The sequence below is a fragment of the Pinus tabuliformis genome, chromosome 3_1, assembly GCF_031772625.1.
Source record: "Pinus tabuliformis cultivar Carrire ecotype Pingquan chromosome 3_1, CPIR1, whole genome shotgun sequence".
In the NCBI taxonomy this organism is placed as follows: Eukaryota; Viridiplantae; Streptophyta; class Pinopsida; order Pinales; family Pinaceae; genus Pinus; species Pinus tabuliformis.
Genome location: NC_142301.1, coordinates 17,319,579 through 17,345,240, shown reverse-complemented (window position 1 = coordinate 17,345,240; position 25,662 = coordinate 17,319,579).

Below are 25,662 nucleotides of genomic sequence, written 5' to 3'. Positions count from 1 at the left end.
ATGTGGGTGAAAACCACCTACTGCAATTCGTGTCTTTCTTCTTTAATGAGAAACTTCTTTTACAATGTACTGGTGCAGTCCTTTACCAGTACGCAGGCTACAACCTGCAGAGAGCTACAACCCTCTCTCGTTTTCCAACTACTTCTGGAAGGGAGCTACAACCCCCTCAGCTCTTGTACTAGCTGATCCATTTACTAGTACGTAGGTGCTGACCCTACAACCTTCAGGGACCACGTTTCATCAATTTTCAGACTGGATCCAAGAGTACAAAACAAACATTACTGCAATACAATCATCAACTTATACTTGCATCATAATTCATTAAACAACACAATACTGAATCACTGAAACCCTGTCATCAAGAACACAGAACCCAAACCAGAGCCCAGAACTCTGCAACAACCACCAGAATCAGCAGCAACCTGAAATATCAAATCTTATTATGCATACGCTACTTCACTGTACCAAAACCGCGTGTATACGCGCTTTCACCAAAGGCAACCCGCGTGCAGATCTAGAAATAGATTCTTATGCCTTCGCTGTCAGATCCGACCCTTGCCAAAACGTCCCGAACAGATAACCAACAATACTAGATCCTCTCACTGCGTCAGACACCCAATACATCTCTTTGCCTAATGATCTTCTCCTTATATAGCCTTAGGCCTTGTTCAATACCAAGAGCCAAAACCATAGTAACACAATACCATCAACTTCAAAACTAGGGATCGACACGCCCGTCGAGACACAATGGTCTGAAACCATAGGCACAACTTCCAAGGACTAACCGCCATGGACCAAAGGTACTTTTCCACGTACACGCGCTTTTGCTGAAGCCAACCTGCGTGTACACGCGACTTGGACTTAACGAACCTGCGTGTATGAACTTTCTTGCCATGCTGTACTAAGATCTGTCCTCTGATTAAGTTGCCATCACCTGTACCAACCTTTGAGCACCTGTACCAACCTCTGAGTGAGTTGCCATCAAGTACAACACTTGAATCATAATGCCAACAATCTCCCCCTTTGGACTTGATGGCAACCACCACACCAAGTCACTCTCCCCCTTTGACATCAAGGGCAAAGGGCGTACCGAGATATTCTCTTCTTTGGTATACCTTCTACTGTCCATACTGCTATCCATACTCCCCCTGAGTACATGCTGAAGATTCTGATTTGGCTCCCCCTTTGTATATGCCAAAATGTACCAATCTATCCATGCTCCCCCTGAGCAGATGCAGGATCTAAGACCAGCCATTCAGATTTGTACCATAATCATCAACCTGCAATACTATTCCTTTGATCAAACAACAAGATGTATCATTTAGTTTCATCAGCAATCCATAATGCCAACAATGAATTATTTGAAGTATATGCTCCCCCTGAGTGTGAGCTAACCATGACTGAACCATTTCCTGAGTCTGTTCTGCTGCCCCCTGAGCCTGAGCCAACCATGACTGAACCTGGGTTTGTTCTGCTGCCCTTTCTCCATATACGCGACTTTGCAGCCTGTAACTCGCGTATATACACGACTTGTCTTCATTATATCAGCGTATGCAGGATGGAATACTGAATTTCATCACTTTCAGATTCCCCTGTGTCTGTTATGTCAGCTGACTGAGTTATGCCACACCTTTCTGTCTCTGTCTTCTTCAATTCCTGCAACTGTGATGATGTATGGTCCTCTTGTCTTGAATTTTGAAATCTGCTCCTGCATTCCCTTGCTTTATGCCCATAGTTGTTGGATGTATAACACCTTATATTTTTCATGTTCCTTCTATCACAATCAATTGCTTTGTGTCCATATGCATTGCAGGCAAAGCAATACCCTCTGAAATACCTGGGATGCGATGATCTTTCTTGAACCATTCTACTTCTACATCTGGCTGCAACATGTCCAAGATTATGACATACATAACATTCAACATTCTTCAGCGGAGGAAATAATCGTCTATCACGTCCATAGTTATGAGTAAAGGATCTCCCTTGAGGAATTTCTTTCCTTGGTTGTTCCTTGAGCATTTCAGATTTCTCATTAGAGTTTCTTGCCTCACCTTGTGAACTAGATTCACCTTCAACATATTCATGAAAACCAAGACCAGCCTTGATAGCAGGAGATCTTTGACTATTAAGAATATCATCCAAGACTTTAGAACTATCTTGAAATCGTAAAAGCTTATCCTTTTCCTCTAGTTTACCTTTCAAGATATTTACCTCAACTTGATGTTGTTCTTCCTTTTTCAGATACTGCTTCCTTAGGTCTTCTTCAACTTTTCTCCCTTCTTCCACTTGTCGCTTTAGTTTGATCACTTCATGTTCTTGATCTTCAAGATCTTCTTTTAGAGAGAGGACCTTTGATTCAAGTCTCTGAATAGTTGTGCTCTGATCTTTTGCTATATCCTGCAATTTCTCCCTTACCCTGGTTTCTGTCTCCAATTGTTCTTTTAATTTGGCAACTTCTTCAGTTTCTGCATTCTTCTTTTCATGTGCCATGAAACTTTTAATATCTTCGCTATTATTGGATGAAGCATTCTTCTTTTCATGTGCCATGACACTTCTAATATCTTCACTATCATTGAATGAACTTTTAATATGGGTATAATAGCTTCTACCATCTTCTTCAGATATCTTTCCTTTGTTATGAGGACATCTAGCAGCATAGTGACCAACTCTACCACATAGAAAACATTTGAAAGGTAGCTTACCTTTGAACCGTCCAGTTCCCCGTTCAAGATTCTTGACAAAATTTACCTCATCTTCTTCCTCTGACACTTCGAATGCGGCCTCTGGTGGTACCTCTTGTCGCATTTCAAAAGCAGTTAAGATCCCGTGAAGCTGTGACATGGTAATTTTCTGCACATTCTCCTTTTCTTCTATGGCAGATACTTTAGAATCAAATTTAGTAGACAGAGATCTCAAAACCTTTTCAACTAAGACAACTTCCTCAAATTCTTCACCCAGATCCCTCATACAATTCACAATCTCATCCATACGCAGGAAATAATTAGCTACGCTTTCATTACTTCGCATCTTAAGAGTTTCATACCGGATTCTGAGAGTTTGAAGCTTTGCTCTTTTTACCTGATCATCTCCTTCGTAGCTTGTAACGATTTTGTCCCATATTTCCTTAGCTGATTTGAAATGCATGATCTTCATAAATTCTGATTGAGTCAAAGTACTCAATAGGACAGTAACTGCTTTGGCATTGAGCTCATATTGCTTTTTCTCTGCTGGATCTGTAGGAGTTGCTGGTGGGAATTTGTATCCTCCTTCTACGATTCCCCAAACTTCTGCACCAAGAGACTGTAGATATGCAGTGGTTCTTATCTTCCAGTGAGTAAAATTGTTCCCGTCAAAGACTGGTGGCCTGATGTGTGCCTCTCTTTCTGTATTAGCCATTCTGATGGATCTTTTCCTTCAAGCGATCAAGCTTCCTCTGAAGGACCTGCTCTGATACCAATTGTTGGAAATAATACTGAGAGGGGGGGGGGGTGAATCAGTATTATCAGATCAATAAAACTTTTTCAATGCTCAGAAACATACACGCTACTTTCGTTAAGTGAACCCGCGTGTACACGCGACTGTATCTAATGCAACAAGCGTATACCCAGAGATCTTATAATTCAGTTAGCTTTAATCTTCTGTAAATGCATCAGAACATTATTAAGTATATTAACAGTAAACAGGTGCAGTATAACAGAACAGAACATCACACAAGAGCCACACACATGAACACCATGATATAAGGTGGAAACCCAATGTGGGTGAAAACCACCTGCTGTAATTCGTGTCTTTCTTCTTTAATGAGAAACTTCTTTTACAATGTACTGGTGCAGTCCTTTACCAGTACGCAGGCTACAACCTGCAGAGAGCTACAACCCTCTCTCGTTTTCCAACTACTTCTGGAAGGGAGCTACAACCCCCTCAGCTCTTGTACTAGCTGATCCATTTACTAGTACGTAGGTACTGACCCTACAACCTTCAGGGACCACGTTTCATCAATTTTCAGACTGGATCCAAGAGTACAAAACAAACATTACTGCAATACAATCATCAACTTATACTTGCATCATAATTCATTAAACAACACAATACTGAATCACTGAAACCCTGTCATCAAGAACACAAAACCCAAACCAGAGCCCAGAACTCTGCAACAACCACCAGAATCAACAGCAACCTGAAATATCAAATCTTATTATGCATACGCTACTTCACTGTACCAAAACCGCGTGTATACGCGCTTTCACCAAAGACAACCCGCGTGCAGATCTAGAAATAGATTCTTATGCCTTCGCTGTCAGATCCGACCCTTGCCAAAACGTCCCGAACAGATAACCAGCAATACCAGATCCTCTCACTGCGTCAGACACCCAATACATCTCTTTGCCTAATGATCTTCTCCTTATATAGCCTTAGGCCTTGTTCAATACCAAGAGCCAAAACCATAGTAACACAATACCATCAACTTCAAAACTAGGGATCGACACGCCCGTCGAGACACAATGGTCCGAAACCATAGGCACAACTTCCAAGGACTAACCGCCATGGACCAAAGGTACTTTTCCACGTACACGCGCTTTTGCTGAAGCCAACCTGCGTGTACACGCGACTTGGACTTAACGAACCTGCGTGTATGAACTTTCTTGCCATGCTGTACTAAGATCTGTCCTCTGATTAAGTTGCCATCACCTGTACCAACCTTTGAGCACCTGTACCAACCTCTGAGTGAGTTGCCATCAAGGACAACACTTGAATCATAATGCCAACAAGATCTGTAAAGATCTTAGAATGAGATCCAGACATATTAACGTGAAAATTTTTGTGCATATTAGATATAAAAGATTTGAGTTTTGGGTTATCAAAGCTATAGATTGAGAACTACATGGATTGCTTGATAGGATGGCTTGTTCGATTTGTATATCAGGATTGTTAGCTTCTTTGTGGTGGTAGTGTGAGATCAATTGGGAATTGCTACTTGTTTCATACTTCAAGAGGGAAATGAATTTCCCAATGATGGTGGTGATGAAGGAACCCAGCAACAGCACAGAGAATAGCATAGTTGATTGAATAAAAAAATCAATTGTGTAAATACAAATAACACACCCTACAAAGTGATGTTTTCTTGAATATTGATCAATATGAATGATTTTCCTTTCACAGTTCTTGTGGTTTGATTCTTTATGAATAGGAATTGATTCATTCAACTAAAATTGGTATTGTTGATTTTGATGGCACTTCTGTTCTCCAGCTTGATGATTGGGTGTTGCGCCGAATTTACAAGAAAAATGGTCATTCTCAGAGAGTACAAGCGGTAGAACGAGATGAAACTCTGTCTTTTGCCTATATGAACCATACCATCACAAAAAATTGTGTATATATCATTTCACCATAGAAACTGTAAACAATTTTTAGAGTGATAACTGCATCCTCAAGGTATTCTCTTGCTCCTTTTATTTCTTCCCTCTTGCATTGGAATTTTGTGGAACTCAGTTGAACCCAAAAATCATCCTAAAGTTATATAGGTCAAAAAATTTCCTAAAGTCACAATGCGGCTTCAAATTTAAACATAAATACATATAAACAGAAGGTAAAGTCTCAATATTCGATTATATGAGAAGATTACATAGCTTATTCAGCGAGCACGAGACCAGACTTGACTACATTAGTCAAATATCTTTCCAACTCCACTAACTACACCACAGTTCACATCGATTGACTGATGACTTGATCTCCACAGTTATTTACTTACTGTCCAACAAGGAGACCAACATGTTAATCATCTGGATTCAACAGGTGGGAGTGTGACCTGATAAATAATGAGAAACATACTATTGCAGCAATACAAAATGTGCACACAAAGATACTTCACTAATTCTTTATTCACTAGTACCTCTATTTATACACAAACACAGTAGTGGAGTCCTGCTGAAAGATTCCAGCTTCAACAGCAACTAACCTCCCTATTTTAACTCATTAACCTACAACTAATCATCCTTAACAACACTTATACATGAGCTGTTTGTACTCTAAAACAGAATCCCTAAATAGCCTATTACATTTATGTATTGAAGAGTTATTCTCTAACATGATCAACAACCAGAGCATAACAGAATTTATTTATTTCTCTAGTACAAACGAAGTTGAAATGAACTCTTTGAATTGTTCAAAACAACATTTTTGGAAATAATGTTTCCTGACTTTTTCTGAAATTGTACCCATGTTTTCTGGATAAGCTGCATTCTCTTCACTTTGGACAATGCTTTAGACCATAAACTTGCAGTCCTGTCTCCAAGACTATATGACAGAATGATTTTGAGACTTGCTTCAAGGTTTAACGGGTAAATATATAAATATTTACATTATAATTTTATCGGGATAATTCATTTAAACAGGTTGGCTAATATTATCAAATATGAGGCCAGCTAATTGTTAACACTATTCAATACTGGAGTACAATTAAGAAAGCATGGTAAGCTCAAGTAGAACTGCAAGATTATTGTGAAAGCCACCATAACTCCTTCCTTTCAGAATAGAATTTGAATTAGTATTTGTGGGATTGCTTGAAAAATGGTTCGAAAGACATTGGACTTCACTCTTCTTTTTCTGCCAAAGTCAGGAACTTATGGAAGGTAAATTTCATCTACATGTCCAGAGTTGCACATAAACATTTTAGGATGGTTATCAGTGGCGTGTCTGTATACTTAATTCTCAGTTACAGATGACATTTTTTGTTATTTCACTGATAATCTTCTCTCTGTGGATATTACACCACATAACTCCGACAGCTAATCATAAAGGCAGCCTTACAGCATCAGTGAAGCCTCATGCATGCAAAATGTATGTTTTGACATTTAGCCCCTACAATCATACCTCTCCATTGGACTGGATTTATGATACTTTTGGGATACCATTATGTGATAAGAAGCATTAAGAAAATAAGAAGCATTGAGAAAATCGATTCCCCTCAAGGAAGATCCAAGGCATTCTTAAGGGTGACGTTTAAGAGAAAATCATAAATGAGTGGCACTTAACAAGTTGTTAAGACCTCCAACGTCGAAGGCAATAGGAACTATAGATGATTATTAACATTGAGAAATTGTTCATTTGTCAGCAGCAAACTAGTGATCATATTAAAGTGGTCTAAATATTAAGCAATATTTATTTAAGAAGTCAATTTAAGTGAACTCTTTGGAAAGTTAACTACTCTGATGAAGATGTCAAATTATTATTTTTTGTCTCTTAGCATGTTTTTAAAATGAAATGTGCAACTGTTCTGAATAGGACATGATTTTTTTTTTTTTTTCTTTTAATGACATATCATGTCCAGAGGGGTTGCACTGCAAATAGCAAACTACCTTTGGCTGTGCTTAGCCTGAGGTGTAGTTATTCCAAGAATGGAACCTTGGTGGATAGATTATTAGTCAACCTCCGCAATAAACAACACCAAAAAATTAATCGTTCAATAAGTGTTCATGATCACCTTGTTATAGCACTGATTGGATGTGAAGTTCAATTGGAAAAATAGAGGGTAGTTGTGTAGATCCATGGATTACAAATTCCTGACATGAGACAACCTCTTTATCTTAAATTCTCTAAACTTGAGGTCTATTTTTTTCAATAACTATAAACCTTAGATTTCATATTCCTTTGTAAAAAATGGGTATATACAGGAGATATACATTCACTAATAGAAGAGGGGAGTGTATAGATTTGACCAATATAATTTGAGAAAATGAGTCTATTTTTTTTTATTCCTTGTGCTGAAGTTATAATGAGCATTTTCACCAACTTGAGATAATACATTCACCAATGGAAGAGGGGAGTGTATAAATTTGAACAATATAATCTGAGAAAATGAGTCTGTTTTTTTATTTATTCCTTGTGCTGAAGTTATAATGAGTATTTTCACCAACTTGAGATACATGTGCAATTTGGCTCCGACTACTCAGACTTGTGATTTGATCTTCATTGTTGTAATCAATCCTTTGCCTAAGCAAAGATTACAAATGCATGCTTGTCTTCTCTAAGGTCAGCCACTGACCTAGCTATGTTTACAACCATAGATATACGCTGAGCCTCTGAAGTAATTGGCTATGCATCTGAAGATAAAATGGGCTTCCTTTTTTACAACTTTTTTTTTATATCATTTTAGTCAATTGAAATCAAAATCTACACAATTGAGCATGACAGGTATTCAAGGGAAACTACTCTGCTAGGGTCTAGTGCTTATGGAGATAGATCTAGATTATAGAAAAAATATTTATTTCTTCTTTGGAATGTGTTTTTATAAATTCGTGGGGAGTGAGTGAAAGCAGGTTTGGCAATGTTATTAGGAGGCCCACTAATTTTGAATGAGACATCGTTCTTTAGCTTTTATTCTTGTATGTTTCTTTCCAGATGAACACAGGTGAAAACCAATTACAGTCTCTTTTGAATTAAGATAATTTACCAGGGAAAATCAATCAAGCATTTTGAATAATGAATCAGTGGGTTTCTTCTCAGAGAAAAAGTGAAGGATAGACCAATGGCTTGAACTTTAATGAGAAGGATGGATCATGTAGGGAATAGTGGAAAGTGCAACCTTTGTTAGTTTCCACCTTGTTGGTGTTGCCAAAATACCATAATAAGTGGTTTTGTTGGCACGTAAAGACATGCATGGAGAAGCTTCTTGTTGTGAAGAGTTATATTACATCTTTGTAATGAATAGCCCTGTTTCAAAAGAACAAATATATTCAGTGTCTGGCTTTTGACTTAAGTTATTTTTAGACATATGGTTGTCTTGTTCTTCAACTTCATAGTTGTAATCATAAGTGATAGGGTTGAAGCATCCTCTTTGGCCATTTAAAATTGCAGCACTTACCAGAGTGGGTGCTATTACATGGTTTGATAGTTGTAATCATAAGTGATAGGGCTGAAGCATCTTCTTTGGCCATTTAAAATTTCAGCACCTATCAGGGTGAACTGACCTATGAAAGGAAAATCAATCCAACTGTTAATTTTAATGACTTAGCTACCTATGAGCTCTGTTTCTTGTGGAGACTGCTAGTCATATATGTAGATAGATCGATAGATGTTAGTGTGAGAAACTAAACTACATTTTATTGAGTGAAGGAACGAATGCAAAGGATGTGATTACATGGTAGGCAGTGACTGTGCCTAGTATCTACAAACTTTCTAGATATAAACTTGATTTTCATATCAAACTTGTCAGACATATGCACCTTTTTGGAATGAAATCCAGAACTTGTCATCACGGAAGGAATAAGATTAGTTGGACTTCATGGAGAGAGAGGTGTGCTCAGGACTATAGTTGTACTGTGTTTGCTAATGAAAATGGAATGAGAATATAGTATATCGGAGTAGGAGCATGACAGAAAGAAAAGCTATAGCGGTAAAAGTTCTAGAAGGAAAAGATATAACAGTCAAAGTATGCTCAATGTTCTCTGAACAGTGAACTTACACTGCTATATCTTCTCCTCCGTGCAATTTTACCAATGATTGCCAATTCATATAGAACTTGCCTGGTCGTCTGACTAAACATGTATTGGTCACTTCGTTTTTGATATCCTCCAACAACTTGTTTTATTGTGATCAAGAATGACATTCTTACATTGCTTTCTCTAGCTCTAATTGAAATCAAAATCTACACAATTGAGCATGACAGGTATTCAAGGGAAACTGCTCTCTCGGACTTTCTAGAGAGCAGGAGCATGGCAGAAGGAAAAGATATAGCAATAAAAGTGCAAGAAGGAAAAGATATTGCAGTCAAACTGCACTCATTGTTCTCCTGACATAGAGCTTTTACTGATATATATATTCCTCCTTGCAATTTTACTAATGATCACCAATCCAAAGAACGCTTGCCCAATATTCTGATTAAACACGCACTGGTCACTTGGTTTCTGATCATCCACCCTTGCTTTCAATAATTTCCATTTACATGTCCACTATTCTTCCCCACTATATGCTTTACGGCATTTCCTTTGCAACATTAGGTGCAAATGCTAGTTTATTTTTATTTTTTTTAATACAGAATTTGTGACTATTAAAATTTCGTACCCAATTTTAATACACGAAACGAATCAAATGGAAAGGGCAAATTTCCGAATTCTTTGGGTCAATTCGCTTGAATTTGATAACTAGGGTAATCAAATAGAATGGGCAGATTTCCGAATTCTTTGGGTCAGGTCGCCCGAATTTGATAACTATTGTATAAAAGAAAGATAAAGAAAAATTAAAAAGCATCGTTGTATATATACTTAGTTATCTACTGTTTTTTCATAGTGGTTAGCCTATGGGTATTGAAACTTAGCCTATGGGTATTGAGACTTAGTCTTCTCTGAACAGTAGTTTCTGTCACTATATTGTCTTCTATTCTGCACAATGTATATGAAAATTATGCAACATGATGTACTAATACATATAATAAAAACACTACTAAAAACTATAGAAAAATTAAAAGCAAGAGTAATTAATTGTTGGCAATTTAATGAAGTCCACGACGTGTCGAAGGGTGGACGCGTTGGTGGGTGCCACTTATTTAGTATAATTACTGACCGAATTCATCGCTTGCAATAATTAGTATGTGTTATGGAAATTAGTTCACTAATTAGTGTGTGGTATGGAAATTGGCGTTAAGTCCACGACGTGTTTGAGTGTGTGTTATGAAAATTAGTTGGCTTTAAGTCCACGACGACTCGGTAGATGCAACGACGGTTTAAAATCTGCATATATTTTGTGGGATGAGATTCTCCAATAAAATTAATGGTTGGTAATTTAGTGAAGTCCACGACGTGTTTGAGGGGATGAGATTCTCCAATAAAATTATTTGTTGGTAATTTAGTGAATTCCACGACGTGTTTGAGGGGATCAGATTATCAAATAAAATTATTCGTTGGTAATTTAGTGAAGTCCACAACGTGTTTAATAATTTAGTGAAATCCACAACGTGTTTGAGGGTGGACGCGTTGGTGGGTGCAACTGACCAAATTCATCGCTGGGCATTGAAAGAATATGAGGAAAGTTAAAATGTCATTCAACATTGTACTGACCGAATTCATCGCTTGCAATAATTAGTATGTGTTATGAAAATAATTCAATAATCAGTATTTATTATGGAAATTAGTTGGGGTTAAGTCCACGACTGTTCTTACCGTGGACGACTCGGTTGATGCAACGACTGTTTAATATCTGCATATACTTTGTGCGATTCGTTTTTCTTTTCCAACACGGAGTAGACTTTGATAACAAAAATGGAGTTGTCTATAATATAATTTTTTGGAGATTTCTGTGATGGAATTCGGTAGAAAAAATTGAGGTTAACTTTTGATTTGTATTATTTAAAATGATTTTTTAATTACATATTTGGATTCAACACCCTAAAAAATCCCTGGGACGTTTTGATTGCGCAGAAACTAGCTATCAAACTTGCGATTCCAATAAATTGCTGCCAGATTTTGATCGGAAAAACCCACAAAAAAACTTCCAAAAATTCACATTATAAACAACTGCTACAAAAATAACCAATATAATTGAATGATATTTGATAATTAGTTTGCACATCAGGTCCAAGTTTTACGTTACTTCTATATGAAGTCATTGAAAGAACATGATAACCATTTACTAAAGTCACTAAATTAATATAAATATCCATTTGGCTTCCATTAATTCAACGTCAAATCATTAAACGAACCAGCGTAACTTGAATGTTACGATGATACTTTAATTTAAAGTCATCGAAGGTACGGAGTAATTCTATGTCCGAAATTTTAGTGAAAAAGAGCAGTTAAGAACACACAATTTTGTATAGAAAATGGTGTAAATTATGTTATTATTTTGATAAAAATTTCCTAAAATTTTTAGGAAATTTGAGTTACAGTGGTTAAGTTTAAAGATTTTGAATGCGGCAAAGTTTTTTATGGCCTTTCAGAATTTTGAGTACCGTGAAAGTTTTTGATGAATTCGAATCTATTTCTATCCTTAAAAACAATTCAAATACTCTTATACTTATACTCTTTATTATCATATTAAAAAAAATAATAATAAATAAAAATGACGTGACAAAATTATGACCCAAGTAAACAACGCTTTAGTGGAAATGTAATGTCAATACATTTAAAGCCATTGAAGGTACAAACTATGTTCCTCCTGTCGTTGTACTCTAAGTGAAATTGTATGAATTTAATCATGAGTGATGATGTCCAAAGATCAACAGTATGTTGACTTAACTCATTTCACGAATGTAGACATGTCCAAAGATCAATGGGGTATGGACCTAAACATGGAGGACAAAGATATAATACTTGGGTTAATTTATAAATGTAGATATGTCCAAAGGTCAATGGCGTATGGACCTAATCATGGAGGACAAAGATATAATACTGGGAATTTGGATTATAATTTTAAATTAATTTATAATTGTAATTGTGTTTGTAAATGTTGATATTTACCATATAAATAATATTTAAATGTTATTTTATTAATTTTATTTAAAATTATTGAAGAATGTTTGAAAGTTAAAGAAAAAATTATATATATAATTGTAATTTATAAATAGAGTTAAAAGGAGAAAATGTGATATTTTTATTTAGAATTTGATTAATATAAAATTAAAATTAAAAGTGAAAATATTCATAATTATTGTTGTTGTTTTAATATAATTAAAATAAAAATATATTTTATTTCAGATTTAATAATTTTATATAAAATTATTAAAAGTACATAATGCATTAACATGTTTTTGAAAAATAATGAAAAAACTCAATCATCATTTAATTAGAATAGAGATGGAAAAGTCTAATTCATATCAAATCAATTTAGTAGAATTGAATTTGGAATATTTTTGGATCCTCGTGAAATGTATATATTTGAATTGGAACATTTTGGATCCTAATGAAATGTACAAATTTGATCTTGGAATACTCTAGTTCTTCATGAAATATATAAATTTGAATTTGGAACACTTTGGATTTTATTTTGGAACTATGGTGCATTTCCATGGCATAAGCGTCCTATGTTAAGTTGGATCCCAAGTGAAATTCATATTTTTTTTAGTCCAAACTTGTGAGTACAATGGATCTAAGGTGCTCCACATAGATGGATTCATTTTGTGGTTAGCATTGAGCAAGTAATCTTCTTCAAGAAGAATTGGAGGAATAATATGTTATATAAAAATGAACACCTCTCCTCGCAATTCAACTTCATAAGATAGACCCCTGAAAATGGCAAATTTGGACTGAAATATCTAACATTAACATTAAGAGGATTTATATCACAATTTGTTATTTCATGTCTATCAATTGTATCTTTTATGAGAAAAACAATCTATAAAATAATTTCCCTTACAATACCTTAGAACGAGACATTCATAGTCTAAGGAATGAAGGTAATATCCTCTTGTTAGGAGACCTTAATGCTAGAACCACAACTAATCAAGCTATTCTTCTAAGTAATAATTCAAACCCTACTCCTCTTTAGCTACATGAGGAACTTGATTTAGCTAGTACATTCAAAAGAAACTCTAAAGACCTGTCTGAGAATTTATTTGGTACCAAGTTAGTCAAATTCTACAATTCTCAAGACCTTATAATTTGCAAGTGTGTAATCAAGTGGCCAAACTCTAGATGACTTGGATTCATGGGCTTGGTAATAGTGTCATGGACTATGTGATATCTGGTATCTGTGTTTGCAACCAAATTGTAAATTTTGGCATCTTAAATGACTATGGCCCTGACTCTAATCATACAAGTTTAACCTTAACATTGAACATTTCCACGCACAATAACAACATGCAAGAGAATTGTGAGAATCAAAGGAATTTTCCTATTGAAAAAAGTAAAATACATATCTTCTTAAAGGATTTTAATAGGTATTTACACCTTTTAACTTATAAGGATAACATTTATCATAATTTTATCAAAATCATATTTGCTACCATTAACAAGTTATCTACTATGGTTTCATATAAAAAGAATAATAAAACTACCAACCCTTGGTATGAGAATGATTGTGAAATTTCTATAAAAGCGATTAGGGATACACCTAACAAAACCTTAAAACTTCATAAAATAAGCGCATATAAAACTCTTATTAAAAGGAATAAAATATACTATATAAATAGAAATCTAGAGCAGTTACTTCACGTTTGTAAATTGGATCCTAGAAAGTTTTATAGGAAAATTTTGATTCATAAAACTAAAGAAAGTAATGTGATTCCCTTAACGAGCTAGAATATTTACCTTAAAAACCTTTTTAATCTATTGGTGTACTGACTCTCATCACTTCTACTATTTTATATGGATGTGTGTTTCAAGGTGACAGTATATCTAGAGAGTTGTGCAAGAAGGCTAAATAGATCCAAAAACAATGTATAACCTACAACCTCAAGATTCAAGGTTACCCTCCCTACTTTATCCTCTTGACTAAGGAAAACCTTACCCCCATTGAACTGAGATATGATCAGTTAAATTAGTTCTACCTGTTTGTGGAACTAATAGAGGATTAACTGTTAGTCGACGAATTGGTGCATCCACAAGTGTTAATCCAGTTAACTAAAGATTCCCTCATGAGAAACTCATGCATGTTAGTTATGAGAAAGACCCAATTGAGACTAGAGTGCAGGGAGTGTACTATCAATTGTATGATTTACTGAGTTGTAAATATCATGCATGCAATCAGAGAATGACCTATGTTTGGTTTTTGCAGTATTGGAAGCACGAATCCCTTAAATACAGGTTATTCATCCTAGGAATTGTGCAAGGAAATAGGGGCTTGGAGAGCTGTAGAATAGGCTAAGGATTTGACTTGAGCTAGCTTGTGAGCTGAGAGTTGAGTATACCTGTGCATGGATTGTTCTTGTGAGAACAAGCATTGTATTCTCATCTTGGATTTCTGATTAATGCAATATAGATAGCAGGGTTTTTGAGCTGTGTATTTGCCCGGATAAATATTGTGTTATGTGCCATTGATTTATCTTCTTCTTGTTCATATTGTTTTCATTGATCTATTGGCTTACGATGGTTGAAAGTAGAAGTAGATTCTTGTCCTGTGGTTTAGTACATTGCATGAGCTTGTGAATCTACAGGAAATTCTACATGCTATCAGGGGTGAGAGAAGTATACTAGAGGAGATTTTGAGTTTAGGGTTACAGGTGAAATTCAAATTTGTATTATATACTTCAAGATCAACAGATGACGTTCTATGGTTTGTGGCTTGAGTATGCCTTGGATGGTAGCTCAAATTATATAGCCTAGAAGGACAGGATGGAGGTTGCATTAGAGGATACTGGCCTAAAGGAATTCACTGGTCAAGATATTCCTAAGCCACCATCATCAGATTCTAAAGACCTGGCCGAATGGAAGAAGTGTGTGGCAAGGGCGAGGCAGATAATCATTAAGGGAGTTCAAGATCACATTGTCTCGAGTCTCCATGAGAAGGAAACTCCGCATGTTATGTGGAAAGCATTGACAAACCTGTTTCAGAATAGAAGTGACCATAGGAAGTTGGCACTGAAGGATAAACTTTGAAAAATCAAGATGGAGGTAGGAGATTCAATTCTAAATTACTTGACTAGGTTCACTCATTGTCAAGATGAGCTTAGAAGTGTTGGAATCACTGTTTTCGAGGATGATATGGTGAGTCGAGATCTTCTAGGACTTCCCAAGAGTTGGCAGAGTTATCAAGACTCTGTCAATGGGAGGGAGAAGCTTGCAGATTGGGAACGACTGTGGTTAGATTTGGTACAATACGAGTTTCGACAGAACACCAGAGACAGGACCTCTTCCAAGGAAGTAGAAGAGGATTTTTCCTTAGCAAGGCAAAGAAGGCCAAGGGAAGGAAGTCCCAAGGTGAGGAGGGAATAAATAAGATGGACTTGATGAAATTCAAGTGTTTTGGCTGTCACGAGCACAAGAACTATGCCAAGAACTACACACAGAAGAAAGAAATCAAGAAGGAGTCAACAATAGTGGCAGCAGATGAAGCTCTAGCATCACAATTCGAACTTGATTTCACTCTTATTGCATGCATGGCAAACATTGTCATGGGAGGTGTGAGGTATCTTGACAGAGATGCCTCATTCCATATGATAAGGAATAGAGATATCTTTAGTGATTTTGAGGAGAAAGACCTCAAACAGAACATAGAGTTTTTAGATGACGAGAGGTATAATGCTACAGGATTAGGCGCAATTACTTTCCAAAGGGAGTCTGGATCCCCTCTCAGGATCACAGATGTAATGTATGTTCTAGGACTAAAGAAGAATCTTGTTCCAGTCATGGTATTGGAAGACCGTGGCTATGATGTGGTTTTTAGTAAGGGAAATGTTTTCCTTAGACACATCACCACGAGATAGGTGAAACAGATGCTCAAGAACCTGTATGCTCTTGAGGTACAAGATGCATTCAAAGCCTTGAGGAGAAAGGAAAAGGTTGAGACTTGGTGATTGAGAGGGAGAGTAAATTACCTCTCAACATGTAGCCCCAGAAGAAGTCACCTTAGAAGCAGTCTCAGACAATTGTGGAGCAGCCACAATTGGAGAAGCAGAGAGGAGACTAAGTGGAGGCATCCACTCATGCAAAGACCTCCATTAGGGGGGGAATTTCAAGACAAGTGGGCAGAGGGAGCACATGCAGCCATACCTCCAAGTATGAGGTGGGGTGATGTCAAGTGATAGTCCCAAGAAGGCTAAAATTGGGCAGGGTCCATTGAGAGGTTTTATCTCATGGATCGTACCTTGCTACGATAGCCCAAAGTACATAGTAGTGGGAGGAATCAGTAGTGATTGATGCAGTTAGAGATCAGAGTGACAAAGGCTAGAGCATTCAGATACTAAAGAGCGCAGAGAAGTGTTGACAACAGTGTAGAAAGGTAGAGTCAGCAAAAGCGCAGAGTTTCCAGTCGATAGAGGCAATAATAGTCAGAGACTTTGATGACAGATGCATCATATTGATTCAAGTTGGATGTTTTTTGTTTATGTAGTTGTTGTAGAAACAACACTAGAGAGAATTGTTGCATGCAGAACATTCCAAAGGTTCAGGATCGGGATCGAGTTGAATTCATTTCTTGTTGAGAGGGAATGTTGAAAATAGCAACAAGAAATGTTAAAAATAGAATCCAGAAATTCCAATTTAATTTGTCCTTGAATTAAATTGTGAATTAAAATTGTAATTATTTTCTCATAGCAACTTGAAATAGTTAACTAAGTTAAGTTGAATTAGTTAACTTAGGAATTTCGAGTTGGAAGTCTATCTGAAGTCATGTAAGTGTGATCCCTAAGTTTCAAGGGTCCATGATGAGTTTATTTGAGTTGTAATTAGATAACTTAGTTTGACTAAATTATGGTCAGTTAAATTAGTTCTAAATGTTTGTGGAACTAATAGAGGATTAACTGTCAGTTGGTGCATTGGTGCATCCAAAAGTGTTACTCCAGTTAACTGGAGATTCCCTCATGAGAAACTCATGCATGTCAGTTCTGAGAAAGACCCAGTTGAGACTAGAGTGCAGGGACAATGTACTATGAGTTGTATGATTTACTGAGTTGTAAATATCATGCATGCAATCAGAGAAGGACCTATGTTTGGATTGCACAGTTTTGGAAGCATGAATTCCCTTTAATTACAGGCTATTCATACTAGGAATTGTGCAAGGAAATAGGGGCTTGGAGAGCTGCAGAATAGGCTAAGGATTTGGCTTGAGCTAGATTGTGAGCTGAGAGTTGAGTATACTTGTGCATGCATTGTTCTTGTAAGAACAAGCATTGTATTCTCATCTTGGATTTCTACTTTATGCAATATAGATAGTAGGGGTTTTGAGCTGTGTCTTTCCGCGAATACATATTTTGTTTTGTACCATTGACTTCTTCTTCTTGTTCATATTGTTTTCATTGATCTATTGGATTCCGTTGGTTGAAAGTACAAGTAGATGCTTGTCCCGTGCTTTAGTACATTGCATGAGCTTGTGAATCTATAGGAAATTCTATAGAGGGTGCACTTGAGAATGCATCAAAAGGTTAAGAATGTGTAAGCAAGTGAGTTAGACAGTCAAAATCTCAGGAAACATCAACTGACCATGAAATGACCACAAACAACTTGAGGTGATAGATCATGGGATCATAAGTAGGCTCCGAAATTCAAATGTAGGAAAATTTTTGGAGGGTGTTTGTCACAGTGACAACAGTAACTTGAAGCACATAATTAAATGCTTGGCTTTTTGAGCTAGATAGACTTAGATAAAGTAAATTATTTACTTTAGTGATTAAGTTTTGATCTTAGTTATCGATCTCAAATGAGGTGAGATCTAATATCGACTGTCCATCACTTTGAGATTAGGTTTATAGTTAGGATTATGGTTTTGGCTCCATGCACGTTATAAAAGAAAGTATAAGGTCACGAGAAGACACATAATAACAACACAAGCTTGAGAATGACATCTCAGTGAGTGTGTTCTAGGTTTGAGAGAGTGCAAAGGGGTTGGAGATCCAAGTCTACTAGATTAGATCCGACATATTGTAATATGTAATTTCTCAGTTGGGTCATTATTCCACAATGGGAGCCTAAGTAAGTTCTCAATTTCTATTAATGAAGAATGATTTATTGGGTGGAACTCTGTTTGTAATTCACATGAACATAATTTGCTTCCACTAAATTTTTATGTGTTAGGAACTCAAATGTGTATTTGTTCAGTAATTAAGTACTTGGAATTAAATACCGAGTGGTTGGTTTAGGTAAATTCTAACATTTAATTACTATAGCAGTATGGTTTTTCTCCTCTATCCATGAGAGTTGGCACTATGAACAAAATTTCTTTCAATAATATCATATATTCAAGTATGAAATGAAGTAGACAAAGATAAATATTGAAATTAAAATTATGTGTAGAATTCCAACATGCCTAGACTACTTACCATTTACAATAAAGTGAGAAAGTACAAAAACATAAAAATGTTAACATTAAATATGAAAATTGTGGCATAAAAAAATTTGGATAGTAAAATTTGTGTGTTAACCAGGAATGTTGACCTTTAACTTATTTCCACAATAGTGCTATCATTTTAGAGTCAAAAAAATATATTTAAAAAAGTATTGGATGTCATTTGGAATAGAACCTTATTGTAGAAATGATCCAGGGGGATATTGGTGGCAACCTACCAAGTCCACTTGGACCCCCACCATTGTTTCTTTTAGCTTTTCAGTTTCCCTAATTGTAGCACAATTTACTATTTTTAGCAGTTTTTCGGGTCCTAAACTTCCGGAGTCGTTTTGAGGCCCTAAAGACGTTTTTTGGGAAAACTAAGAGCAACATGGGTCCATGGACTGATGTTTCTCTTCCCAAAGTTGTAATTCTCGGATAGATCTTTCTAAAGAGATATTATGCGAGTCAAACGGAGATCGTATGCCAAAGTTACGACCCCGGGAAATTGATGTACCAATTTACCCAAATGGGGCCCACAATTTGGTGTTTCATCTTCTAGGGTTAGGTTTTTGGATGTTTAGGGTTTTCCATTGTTTCTCAACAATAAATAGGCATTCGAGCCTCATTGTAACACAGTTCAGAGGCATGTAGCCACCACATCTCTTCTCAGAGATAAGCTACCATTGCCCTAGCTGGTTTATTTCCATTTCTATTTGTAAGCATATTTCAGTATTTTACATTAATGAAATGAAGTATTATTTCCGCTGCATCTCTATGTTTATGGTTATCTCTATAATTTGTTGCGATCCTCTTTAAATCCGAATCAGTGGTATTAGAGAGGTCTGTTTTTTCTCTGTTTTTCTTTGCATGTCCACAACGAGGTTGGGATATAAGGAGTTAGGGCTTGAACTGGTCGAACCTTTGCAAGACCAGCCTTGCAAGTCCCGATGGCCTCCCATGGCAGATGAAAAGAAAGATGAGGGGGCAGGAGATCTTATCAAAATCTTGCTCGAAGAGGGCCTCAAGCGACAAAGGAATGCGATGATGGACAACTTTGCCCATATCCTTCAATGGCTACCCAGAGGCGACGCATCGGCTTCCAACAACTATTCTGGAAATGCCACACACTTTAAGGTACAAGTTAATTTTGAAGTGCCCATCTTCGAGGGTAAAATAGACGCAGATGCCGTAGATAAATGGTTAAATCTGCTAGAAGGGTATTTTTCTGTTCATGATTTTTCCAGTCAGGAAAAGATTATTTTTTCTCTTTTCAAAGCAGCCCCCCACGTCAAGGACTGGTGGGAAACCTACTGCGCGCAGAAGGATGAAAGTACGAGCTCACTATTTTCAGTCACATCCACTTGAAATTCATTCCGGTATGCCATCAAGGAGCAGTACTACCTTGTCAAAAGCTATGAGGACAAATGCATAAAGTGGACCATGCTGCGGCAGGGAAGGGACCAAGATGTGTCAGAGTTCACAAACATTTTTCATACCCTTCGCACACAGTTGGGTATCAAGGATTCTGAGATGCATTTGGTACTCAAATACCGCGCTTGCCTACATAGATACATCCAGGATGAGATGGAGTTCCTGAACATATCCTTGCTCGGCACGACGTATCGATACACTGTCAAAATTGAGCAGAAGTTTAAATAGAAGAAGCAAGACTTTGGATCTACGAATCCAAAGACCAAAGGACAAAGCCAAGGCGGGGTGACCTAAGACAACCCGTCGAAGCCACAAGAAAAGAACAACGCCACGAAGTCGAAGAAGGACATGGGAAAGTGGTGTGAGTTCTATCAGAGCCCCACTCACAACACAAGTGAGTTTAGGACCAAGCAGTCGCTAGTGGCCTAGTTGTAGGCTTCCGAATCAAATGCCTGTTTCAACCCTGAGTCATAACTCGACAAGGGGAATGACAAAGGGAATCAGATCATTGATGTGGAGCCCAGCGCCACTGTTGCCACCACCAAGATCCAGAAGAATGAGCCCAAAGATCAAGAGGAGGGGGAGCATCTTTTCCACTCACACATGTGGGTGAAGGGTTTGCCGCTGCAATTCATTGTTGACAGTGGGAGCCAAAAGAACCTCATTTCAGCAGAGGTCATGAAGCGGTTGGGCCTATCGACTACACCACACCCCCAGCCGTACAGTATCGGGTGAATTCACCAAGGACGAGATCTCCGAGTTCGCTAGTAGTGTCTCCTTCCCTACAACATCAAACCCTTCACAGACGAGGTATTGTGTGATGTTTCACCTTTGGATGTTTGTGATGTATTATTAGGCCAACCATACTTGTCGAGGCGACATGATGTGTATGAGTCAAGGCCTCGCGCTGTCATTATTTCTTTGTGTAATTCATTATACATGATATTGGAGGTAGCCCCACCTACCGCCACCTCTTTGATCATTGCTAAGAAATGTAGCAAGCTCATCTCCCAGACCAGGAAATTCATTTTCTGTCTGGTTTGATCCCAAAGTAAGGGGAAGATCGTCATCACATCCATGACCCCCACGCAGGGTTCCTCCACGCAGCAGTAGCAGTTGAGGGATACGGTCATCTTCTCCTCACCTACAGGGGTACTGTTGCACTATCAGGTCAAGCATTCGTCTAATCTGACTTTTGGAGCACCTCTACCCAACGGGCTGATCTATCACCACTCCATTTTGGAAAATGCCAAGTAGAAGCAACAACATGATCAACATCAGGTACCACACAAGTTTCAGGTTGGGAACAAAGTTTGGTTACATCTGCAGAAAGAACGTCTTACAAGAGCTCATCAGAAGCTCAGACCACTCTGACATGGTCCTTAAAACATTACCAAGGTTGTGTGAAACAATTATTTGGAGCACAACATTCCTCCATTCCTTCGTTTGCACCGAGTGTTCAATGTGGACCACCTTTGGCCATATTTTCCACCATTACTAGACACATCCGACATTGCAGAACAACTCACACCCTCAGAGTTAAATCCAGATTGCATGGAACAAGCTACAACTGATCGGATCATGGACACACAAGTCAAGCACACTTTCCAGTAGAATATCCAACTATGTCGAGTTGTCAAAGTAGGCCAACTCCTTCACCAGGGCAAGTGGCTCCCCAGGGACCAAGTTCAGCAGAAGTTTCCTCATCTCATGGAGGAACTCAACGCAATCGGGTCCATTTCTTCCTAAGGGGGGAGGAATGATCCAGGTGGGGTCCATTTCTTCCTAAGGGGGGAGGAATGATCCAGGTGGGGTCCATTTCTTCCTAAGGGGGGAGGAATGATCCAGGTGGGGTCCATTTCTTCCTAAGGGGGGAGGAATGATCCAGGTGGATATTGGTGGCCACCTGCCAAGTCCACTTGGACCCCCACCATTGTTTCTTTCAGCTTTTCATTTTCCTTAATTGTAGCACAATTTACTATTTTTAGCAGTTTTTCGGGTCCTGAACTTCTAGAATCATTTTAAGGCCCTAAATGACGTTTTTTGGGAAAACTGGGAGCAACATGGGTCCATGGACCGATGTTTCTCTTCCCAAAGTTGTAATTCTTGGATAGATCTTTCTAATGAGATATTGTGCGCATCAAACGAAGATCGTATGCCAAAGTTACGACCCCGGGAAATTGATGTACCAATTTACCCAAACAGGGCCGACAGTTTGGGGTTTCATCTTCTAAGGTTAGGTTTTTGGATGTTTAGGATTTTCCATTGTTTCTCAACAATAAATAGGCCTTCGAGCCTCATTGTAACACAGTTCAGAGGCATGTAGCTGCCACATCTCTTCTCAGAGATAAGCTACCATCGCCCTAGTTAGTTTATTTCCATTTCTGTTTGTAAGCATATTTTAGTATTTTACATTAATGAAATGAAGTATTATTTCCATTGCATCTCTGTGTTTATGGTTATCTTTGTAATTTGTTGCGTTCATGTTTAAATCCGGATCAAGAAAATTAATCAATGGTTAATTGATTAACAATAGAATACATGGAAGCCATTTTCTTCCAACATATTCAACATGTAGCGTGAGTGACTTGAGGCATAATCCATACAAATACAATAAAATATATGGAGTGGATCATTAACCATCAAAACATTAAACTTGTATTTTTATTGCAATATCATATCATATACAATAAAAATACATTCACCAACAAAATCGGCAATATTTAACAAAACTATATTCATATGACTATTACATATAAAAAGTACCATACCTTAATAGGATGGAAGCAACTATATTAGTTAGGCTATCTGTACACTCCATATTGAGGGGAAGAAGCAACCATCTAATATTATTGTGTTAGAGCCTAGATCGACCTCAGGCTGAAGGGAGGCAATCCTAGGACAACTACAAACCACGCTTAACCTGGTAGCCAGCCCTACCAGGTCGCGAGAGGGATCTCTCCTTGTCAATCTCAGTTAGGATGGTTACAATTATGACTTGAGATGACTGAATTGAAATTAGATTTTAGGCTAGGTATAGTAGTTTTTGGGTTTTTGGTTTTTTTTTAAGGTTTGGTCACTAGATCAATTGGAGTAGGCAGGTTGGGTCCGGGAAATCAAATTAGGGATACTGACATGTTCTGTGGGGCGAGGTAGACAAAGGATTTATGTACTATAAATTGGATGAAAATGGTAGATTTAAGACAGCTGAGGAGTTGATGAGGGCATGAAGAAACCATGAATCCTCTTCAAACTGTTGAAAACACAGAAAACCAAATGCATTCCCAAGACAAAGCACTGTAAATTAGTGTATTTCATCTATTCACCTTGATTCATTTAGTTTAGAAGAGAGAGAGAGATGTGGATACATATAAAACATCAAAGAAAACTCATTACAAAGAAGAAAGAATACATAAACTAAATATCACAAGAATCCCACAAAAATAGCTATAAAACTTGGTTTTATTCCTTGCCAAACTACTGTAGAGATATACAATAGTGTTCAGAGCTTCCACAAGAGTCCAACCTTTACAAATGAATCAAAGAGTACATGATATAGGCAAGGAAACTACTCAAGCTAGCTATCAGGGGTCGAAACCATGAGAAGAGGAGTGGTTTCAACCATATCTAAACTAAGAACACAAAAGTAGGTAGTGGAACAGCTTGCCTCTAAAACTTAGGAAACTAATTCATTCATCATCAAAACCACTTGAAACTTGATGTATCTACCCTATTAGGTGTTTTTCATCCATATTTACATCAAATACATCATTTACCGTGCAAACATTTACCAAGGAATGAGGAAAAAGTCAATTTCCAAGAAAACTAGGAAAAATCCAGAAATTTAAGCAAAACTGGCAAAATCAGTTCAATGCGTAGCACCACTTCAGGGCCAGTTTTGGAGGCCTTCCTAGTGTCCAAATCAGGTGAAAGTTGGCTTGTTGGAAAGCCCTGCTTGTCTAGTTTCTAGAACAATTTGATTTTTCTAATTTTGAGCTCATTTGCTCCTCCAAAATTTGATTCTCCCAAGGCTGCTTCCTGTGTCGCAAAAAATTGGCAGAGAGGGCACTTTTTGGGTGTTTTTTGCCCTTTTGGTGACCAATAACTTGTCCAAATCTTCTCAATATTTCTGGGTTTACTTATTTTTCCATGCTGATTCCAAATATGCAGGCCATTTTGCAAATAGAGGTCCCCATCAAAAGCGCAACGCAACGCCAGTGGCGCTGCGCACCTATTAGAAAAACCTGTTTTTCAAATTTCAAAATTCAAAATGACAAAAATTGCTCAAAATTTCCTAAAATTTGGCATGAGGAATCCTTATTAGGTGCTTTGTTGGGCCAATGATGCTTCAACCAAGATCTTGAGTTTATCTTGCTCTTTCTTGTTCCTCAAAACTCTTCTTAGTTTGGCTTTTAGCCTCTTTGTCCTTGCATTACAAATCTTGTTCCGGGTTAGGTAGTGGTAGGCCATGTGGCGAAGCATCTTTTTCTCTTTGTTTGCCTTCTCAAGCAACCTCTCCAAGTGCATATTCACCTTCTCCAACAAATACTCCCGGTCATTCTCTATTTCCTTTTCAATGGAGGTCATCTCGCCCTTTACCTTCTTTGCTCTTTGCCGGTTTTCTTTGATCATTTGTAACTCCATGAGGTCTTGCTTGTTGGTAAGCTTCTTGTTTTCTTGCTCAAGGTAGCTAATGACCCATTTAGTTCTCTCAAGGTTAATTGATAAGACTCGTATTTCAGCCTCCTTCTCTTTGATAATCATATCCTTGATTCTTGAGCCTTGAGAGCCCAAGTCAATGACATCCTCCTCCATCAAAATAAAATCCCTGTCTTGCCCTTTAGTAGGGACCTCCTCATGCATCTTCTGTTTCCCTTTGTCTTTTCTCTTTGACTGCTGGCCAACCTATATAGCTGGAGAAGAAGGCAAAGCCCCTTCCACCCCTAGTGGAGATAGCATTTGCCTGTGATCTAGTGAAGAAGGCGAGACCTCTTCCATCCCTGGTGGAGATAGTACTCGCCTGGCAGCAGCAAAAAGACTCCTTGTGCCTCTCTCATAAGTGACAAATACTGGAACACCTGTAGTCTCGGTCTCAAGGACACCTGGCTATCCTAATGGTCCTCCTTCCTCCTGAGGCACTGATGAAACCTGAGGTCCTTTGAACATCTCATGTGCAATAAAGGTCTCCCATGGTATGTTCTGCAAGTTTAACTGGTGCAAGACAACAATCTTAATCAATGAGAAGTGGTAAATGTTGCAAAGTTGCTGAGGAAAAGGTTTTCTTTGAACATAGTGGGCCATCTTCTCCATGTTCCTGTATAT